Source organism: Colobus angolensis, unplaced genomic scaffold, assembly GCF_000951035.1.
Source record: "Colobus angolensis palliatus isolate OR3802 unplaced genomic scaffold, Cang.pa_1.0 Scaffold301, whole genome shotgun sequence".
Classification (NCBI taxonomy): domain Eukaryota; kingdom Metazoa; phylum Chordata; class Mammalia; order Primates; family Cercopithecidae; genus Colobus; species Colobus angolensis.
In genome coordinates, this window is record NW_012116278.1 from 1,739,116 (window position 1) to 1,746,381 (window position 7,266).

The window sequence follows — 7,266 nt, forward strand, 5'->3', positions numbered from 1 at the left end:
CGCTCAGCAGCCCCAGGTGCAGCACCCAACTCCAGAGCCGCATGTCCGACGGTTCCCCCCGCCCCCCCTTCGCCCCTGCACCGCCGCCCGGAGCTGCCAGCTTTGGGAGCCTCGGCGCCTCGACTTTCTTCGCTTCTTCACCCTTCTTGGGCGAGCCCCCCCTTCCACTTGCTTTTTTCTTTTCTTTCTCGCTTTCCTCCTCAAGGTGTGTGCTCCACTCTCCCCACCTTTGAAAAATACAGCCCAACTCCTCCTGGCTGGCAATTAATTTCTCTCCCCGCTCCTTTATCTGCCTTATTTCCCCCCCTAACAGCTGGTTGCCTTCCTCCTTGTTTTTATTTCATTTTATTTTATATGATTTCTCTCTCTTAAAAAAAATAGCTCCTCTAAGACTGATCCGCTGAATTCCCTCCCCCCAAAAGATGCTCTAATTTATTTATTTTTTGCGTCCTTTATAACACAAGCCACAGCCCCCTTCTCCCCCCCCAGTCCCCCCTCCCCTCCCTCCTTCTTCTCAAAATGAAAGGAAAGAGGGGGAAAAAATCCCTCAGAAGATGAGTAAACAAGCGTATGCTAATCTGCTCCCCAGCGCTCCACCTTCCCAATTGAATGAGTCCCTGTTAAAACTGCGGGGATCATGACTAATCAATCAGTTTGGAGAGGCCGAGCTACCCAGCTTTCCTTCACTTTGCCGTTTGCCTCCTTTCCTTCGCTCCCGCTTCTCCACCCCCTCCTTTTATCCTCCCTTTTTTTTTTTTTTTTTTTTTTTAAGAAGACAATCTTAAAGTAACAATTTAATGAAATTCTGTACACACCCCCTTACGGTCCTCCCAGCTCTCTTCATTCCTGCTCAAAACACACATTCCTGTTTTTGTTTTGTTTTGCTTGCTTTTTTTCCCTCCCTCACTCCCCCGACTTATTATTATTATTATTATTATTATTATTTCTGATGGCGGAAGAAAAATCTCTCTCTTCTCTTAGGATCCCCTTTGCACTCTGCCGGTAAACCTCATCCTTTTCTATAGCACGTAAAGAGTCTTGAAACTTGATTCTTAGATTTTTAAAATTTTTATCTCTCTCTCTGTCTCTCCCTCCCTCCCTCTCTCCCTCTTTCTCTTTTTCTCACTCTCCCCCTCACTCTTCTCCCCCTTCCTCTCTCCTCTCTCTTTACCTCTTTCCTTCTTCTTTTCCCTCTTTTTTTGCTTCCTCTGTCCTTTTCCCTCTCAGAATTTCCTTAAAGTTGTACAATGATGAACCATTCCCCTCTGTTCTGAGCCCCCAGATAAGGCTGACTTCGGCTAACTCAAATGTTTCCAAAGTCCTTATGGAATCATCAGAAGAAAATAGAAGAAACGCACTGTCCAGGACATCCGCCTTTCAGAAGCTGTAGTCCCAGTGCAACTGGGTCTCTGAATTCCCACGAATATTCTTTAAAATACTCTGTTGGTCATTAGAAATTATTTTAATTTTATAGGAAGAAAATGAGAGGAAAATATTAATTTGCCTAATTTTTTCAACTGAAGCAATTCAGGTCCTCTGAAATTGTTAAAGTCACAGGTAAGGATCTGACCATTTGCTGCTTTGTAGGTCTGTTTTTGAACTGGGACATACATATAATGTATTTTTTTCTTCTTTTTTCCCCCTCTTTATAGAACTCAAAAGCTCCCCCTTATGGCAAAACAGATCCTCTTTTATTTTGTCCAAGTGTTTAATGAGTCAAAACGTGTTAGCAGTGGTAGATTACAAACTATTAATTACCAATCTATTCCAATAAGGTAGTGATAAAAATATTCTGTGTGAAGTTTGCATGTGAATAGCGTGCTGAAAGCCTGCAATGAAATTAACTCCACTAAATTGTAACTTTCTTCTCCAAGTGCTCTTATCTTCCGAGCTGCTCCAGATCTTTCTTGAGAGCTGGGAACATTGCTACAAGCTTCAGGAAGAGAGAAAACCAGGGAGGAAGAATGTTTGTTGGTGAAAGTATGACGATTTGTCGGATGAGCAAATGACTCAGACATCCCCTCTATGAAAGCTGGAATGCGATATATGCAAAGATCATGGAAGCTTTCTGAAAATGGGAGATCTCAGATTTATACCTTCCTAGTTTAGAAAGAAATTGCTCTATAGTCTTAGACTAAGAACATTTGAACTCTGTTTCTGTAGTCATAAAATGAAAATAGCACCATAACCTAAATGTGTTTCCAGGGACTGACTGGAGAAAGAAAATCTTGGATGCACAATGTCATGAATAAAGAATTTGCCTAAGCGAATCTTTGACTTTTTGCAACTCCAAGTCATCTGTAAAAGGTTGCCATTGGATAAAAAGAGAGCTATGTTGAACAACATAAATTGTATCATTCAAAATCTCCCTTCCTCTCCAATAGAGGCTGGATCATGACTACTGATTTACTTCAGTTGTGGCAATTAGGCATTTAGAAACTGCATGTCTTCCAGGGGGATTTTTAGCCATCGTATGCAGTAATTTTGAATATTCCTAGACAACTGGGAATTATTCAATTCTCAGACCAGCAGTGGGAGCACAAGATTTTTCCTTCTCATTTGCTACTCCCTCCAACGCATATCAGTTCTCTGGCCTTGAGTAAGTCACTTCATTTCTCTTCCCTTCCGCTTCCTTACCTTTAAAATGGGAATATCTACTTGGCAAATTTATTTTGAAGACAAGATATGCTTTGGAGTATAATCTTTTGTAAACAGTAAAAATGATATATGAATACTATTTGTTCTATTGTTGTTGTCACAGACAAAGTGCTCCTCAGGTTCTTAAAGACAAACAAGAATTGAAGAGGCCAAGTTATTTCTCTCCTCTAGGAGGCAGGAAAACCAAGGGACAATGAAGTTCATGTCTTATAGCTCTTTGAGCTCCTTGATCTCAGTCCCCAAATGCATTGGGATCACTTGGCAAGACATTTCACTTATCGATTCATTGAACATACATTTACTATTTGTTTCCATCTGTCTTGGAAGCCATTCTAACCCTTTATGCATATATGTATGTATGTATTTGCTTATTTTTAACTGAGTGCATAAAATTAGATAAAATTTAATTATCGGTTCATGACCCACCCTAACCCTTGATCTATGACTGACATTCATATATATATGTATATATATAAGACCTTCATATATATATACACATGTCTGTGTATGTGTGTGTGTGTGTATATATATATATAAAATGTATCATGTGCTGCTATCCCTTTTTTACTCCAACACTTGATCTTTTATGGATGTGTTCCCTCTCTTTTAATCATTTTTAGTAGAAGAGCAATCATTTGAATGTCAGGTGACTCAGGATCTAATTCTGCTTTGTGTAGTGTCTGTAGATCTCATTCTGTTCTCATGTAAAATGAAAAAAACTGGAATCAAATATTCCTAAGATCATTTCCAGATTTGAGATATAATGGAGCCTCTAACTATTGGAGTAAGGCAACAATTCCCATCTAGTCATCCCATATTCAGTTAGTTTCCTTCCATCCAGTCCCCCTCCCCAGGGATTCCTTTAAGTTCATGGGGATTTTTGTCCTAAAATGTACTTTGACTCTGTTTCTTTACTCTTATGATATGCTCCTTCAATGTTCATTTTGTTTGGCAATTACTAAAAGCATTTTTCCAGAAAGGACATAAGGTTCTATTGGAAATTAGAACAGTAACATCAAAGTAGGGCCCTAAAGATTGATACTGATTTTAATGTGGGTGAGGGTGGTTCAAAGTATGTTTCAGAGTCACCCTGACCTGGGTTCCTATGACTCTCGGCAAATTGCTTAATTTCTCTGAGTCTCTGTGACCTTACCATGGAGTTGTCATGAGGACTAGATTAGTGTGTTGCATGACATAGTAGGTCCTCAATAAATAAGTACCCTCTCTTCATTTCCACAGATCTAAATTTTAATGGCCCTTTGAGCTTTTTTCCTCAGCTCTTCTCTGGAGCCAGAGCCCTATGTATTTCTTATGTCAAGCCAGATGGATAATTCTCATCTTAGAATTCCTAAAGCAAACATCATCTGTCTCACAGAATCTGGAACTCACTGAGATAGGATCTCCCATTGTTCTTAGTGTAGTGTCCTGTTTATATCTTTCCTCCAAGATTAGAACCCTTCGAGGGTGAAGACCTTTAAAGGTAAGAATCTTCAAGGGCCAGCTCTGTCACCTGCTCGGAGAATCTTCAACTAACTGCACCCCTCCCGGAGCAGCCTGAAGGGCTCCCTCCTCTGGGCTCTTGTCGAACTTCCTCTGAATTTCTATCAGCACACCCTGAAAGCAAACTCTTAGGCATAATTACATATTGGCATGCTTCTTTTTTCCATTTGGGTCAGAGACTGTTGCATTCATATGTGTTCTTTCCCAGCTGCCTAGCTCAGCGCTGTACATAAAGATGTTTGTCCACAACCCCTGTTGAATTTAAGTATATATATTTATATATGTTGTAGAACTTCTTTATTTTATCCTGTGGTGCCAATCATGGTGCTATGAGTCCATTAGTTTCTTAATAAACAATTAGTTTAATTTCTTTTATTTCTCTGCCTCAGTTTTCCCAGATGATGCATCTGTGAACACCCTGAAAGATACAGTTCTTCAGTTGCTCAAGTGATGGTCATTAAAATGAATGTAGACTTTGGAGTAGAATAAATTGGGTTCAAATCCTATCTTTGCTAAATAGCAATTACAGTAACAGCTTACACTGAGTGAGTATGCAGTGTGTTCCAAGCAATATATAAGCGCTGTTTATTGGAGCGATCCCATCTAATCCTTATAACAAACTTACAGAGGAGATCTAACAGTCATCCCATTTTACAGGAGAAAAAAACAACAACACTGAACTGGAGAGACTAAATAAATGGTGGAGAGCTCAGCCAATCCAAATCTAGCACTCTGTGTACTAGCTCAAGGCGATAGGAAAAACCACTTAACCTTTTGAATCTCATTTTTCATTTTTATGGATTTCGTAGGGTTATCTAGAAGATTAAATAAGACGTGGATATCATGTTTCACAGTGATGAGTACATATGTCAGTGGTGTTGGATAAACATTAACTTCTTTACTTCCCCCCAACAGTACTTTAGTTGTATTAATTTAACATATATACTAGAGTTGACAATTGTAATAATCACACTAGCAGTCATAATGACTCCCTCATGTTAAGCACCCACTATGTGTTGGGCCCTGTACTAAGTTTTTAACTTCACAAGACTAGGAGGTAAGTCTGAATCCAGTTTATCTGAATTGCCCATAAATTTTCTATCTGTCCTTCTGTCTTCTTAAATCATATGAAAAATAAATTTACCCACAGCCCAGAGTAGTTTTCAGAATCTCCAATATCCTTCGGAAACAAAAATTAATACAGTGATTTACTTATTGCTGTTCTGAGGTTAGAGCCACACAGAAAGAGAGCTGGTGATCAGATTGTTTGCCTGTATGGAGTAGGTAGGGGGTTGGGAGTCAGGGACTTCTGAAACTAGAAGTGAAGATGGCGACCTCAGGATGTTTTCCTCTGTATGTTTTTGAAACTTTTGTGTCCAGTGGTGGTTGGCTTAGAATCAACTAGAGTTCTCTCTTAACCTTCCTGCAGGTTTAAGACTAGGAAACTAAAATAGAAATGCCTGCATTACAACCCTGGTCCTTTGACTCATGCCAAGGTGCCCTATTTTGTTAATCTCAGGTGCCCAAGGCATTTCTTATGCATAGAATTTTAATTAAAGATGAAGACCACTAATTTACACTGCATGCTTTTAAAAAATTGTAAAAAGGCATATTGTTTTATAAATTTCATTTATTATTCCTTTAGTAATAATAATTAGGTATAATTTAGTATGACAGACACTATTCTGATTGGTTACATATATTTAATTTTACATTCATTTAATCCTCAAATTATGATCTGTAATGTTTCTTATTTTCCTCAATCTTTTCAGATTAAAAAAATGAAGCTGAAAATAATGAGATTTTTAAAAAGTTGGTGAGATTCCATGACACATTTTAACCAAGGCTATCTCTCTCCAAAGTTCACATTCTTAACTGTTTGGCTGGCCTGCCTCTAATCCACCTTTAATCTTGCTATTGTTTTAAATTTTAATCAGGAAAATATCTCGATATCCCGTGGAAGAGGAAGCTTTGTGAGAAATCAGAAATGGGCCATGGTGGGCGTTCTCTTCATTCAGTGCATGTTGCAGTGTTTTGTTGAGTGGAAAATGAAACGTTTGATAACCCTTTCTGCTTAATTCCAGGACAAATGTATCTTGTGGTTTATTTGAGTGGAGGCCTTGAGTCATTTAATGGACAACGTTTTCAGATCTGTTTTTTTTTAATTTTTTTTTTCAGAAATTGCAGAATCTCTGTCTAATTGGCCAGTTTTACATCAACTGAGTTTGAAGATGTGCAATTTTTCTTCAGTGAAGACCTTCTCATGGGAAACTAATTCAGCAATGCTTTGTGATGAGCTCAATCTACAGCAATTGAGAATAGCATGACTTGCTGAGTCCCTTCTCTGTGCCGTGCGTGGACCTAACCTACAGCCTCACAGCAACTCAAATAGGTAGGTTTTGCTCTGTCTGTTTGAAAAGATGGGAAACTCAGGTTCAGAAAGAGGCAGCAATTTACCCGGAATCACCTAGCCAAAAGATGTATGTTCAAAGTAGAACTTTAACCTATGTGCTTTGACTTCAGTCGAGTGCAAATATCTTCATAACATTGTTCTTGATGAAACATTAAAAGAAATCATTCCTAGAGGATTAGTTTTTATCCCTGTCTCCTGTATTTTAGATTTATACTCCTGTGTTCCTTTCTATGCCACACTTCAAGCTTCTGGAAGATGAGACCTGAGTCTTTTGCCTTTTGCAACCTCTCATGGGATTTACCCTCTGTGGTTTTTGTTTTTTGTTTTGTTTGTTTTTTGAGATGGAGTCTCGCTCTTGTCACCCAGGCTGGAGTACAGTGGCAGGATCTCAGCTCACTGCACCCTCTGCCTCCTGGGTTCAAGCGATTCTTCTGCCTCAGCTTTCTGAGTAGCTGGGATTACAGGTGCCCGCCACCACGCTTGGCTAATTTTTGTACTTTTAGTAGAGATGGGGTTTCACCATGTTGGCCAGGCTAATCTTGAACTGACCTCAGGTGATCTGCCCACCTCGGCCTCCCAAGTGCTGTGATAACAAGTGTGAGCCACTGTGCCTGGCCTACCCTCTGTGTTTTATACTGAATAGGAGTTAAGTGAATGTCTGGTGAACTCTGTGAAACTTCCATAACCCTTAGCTA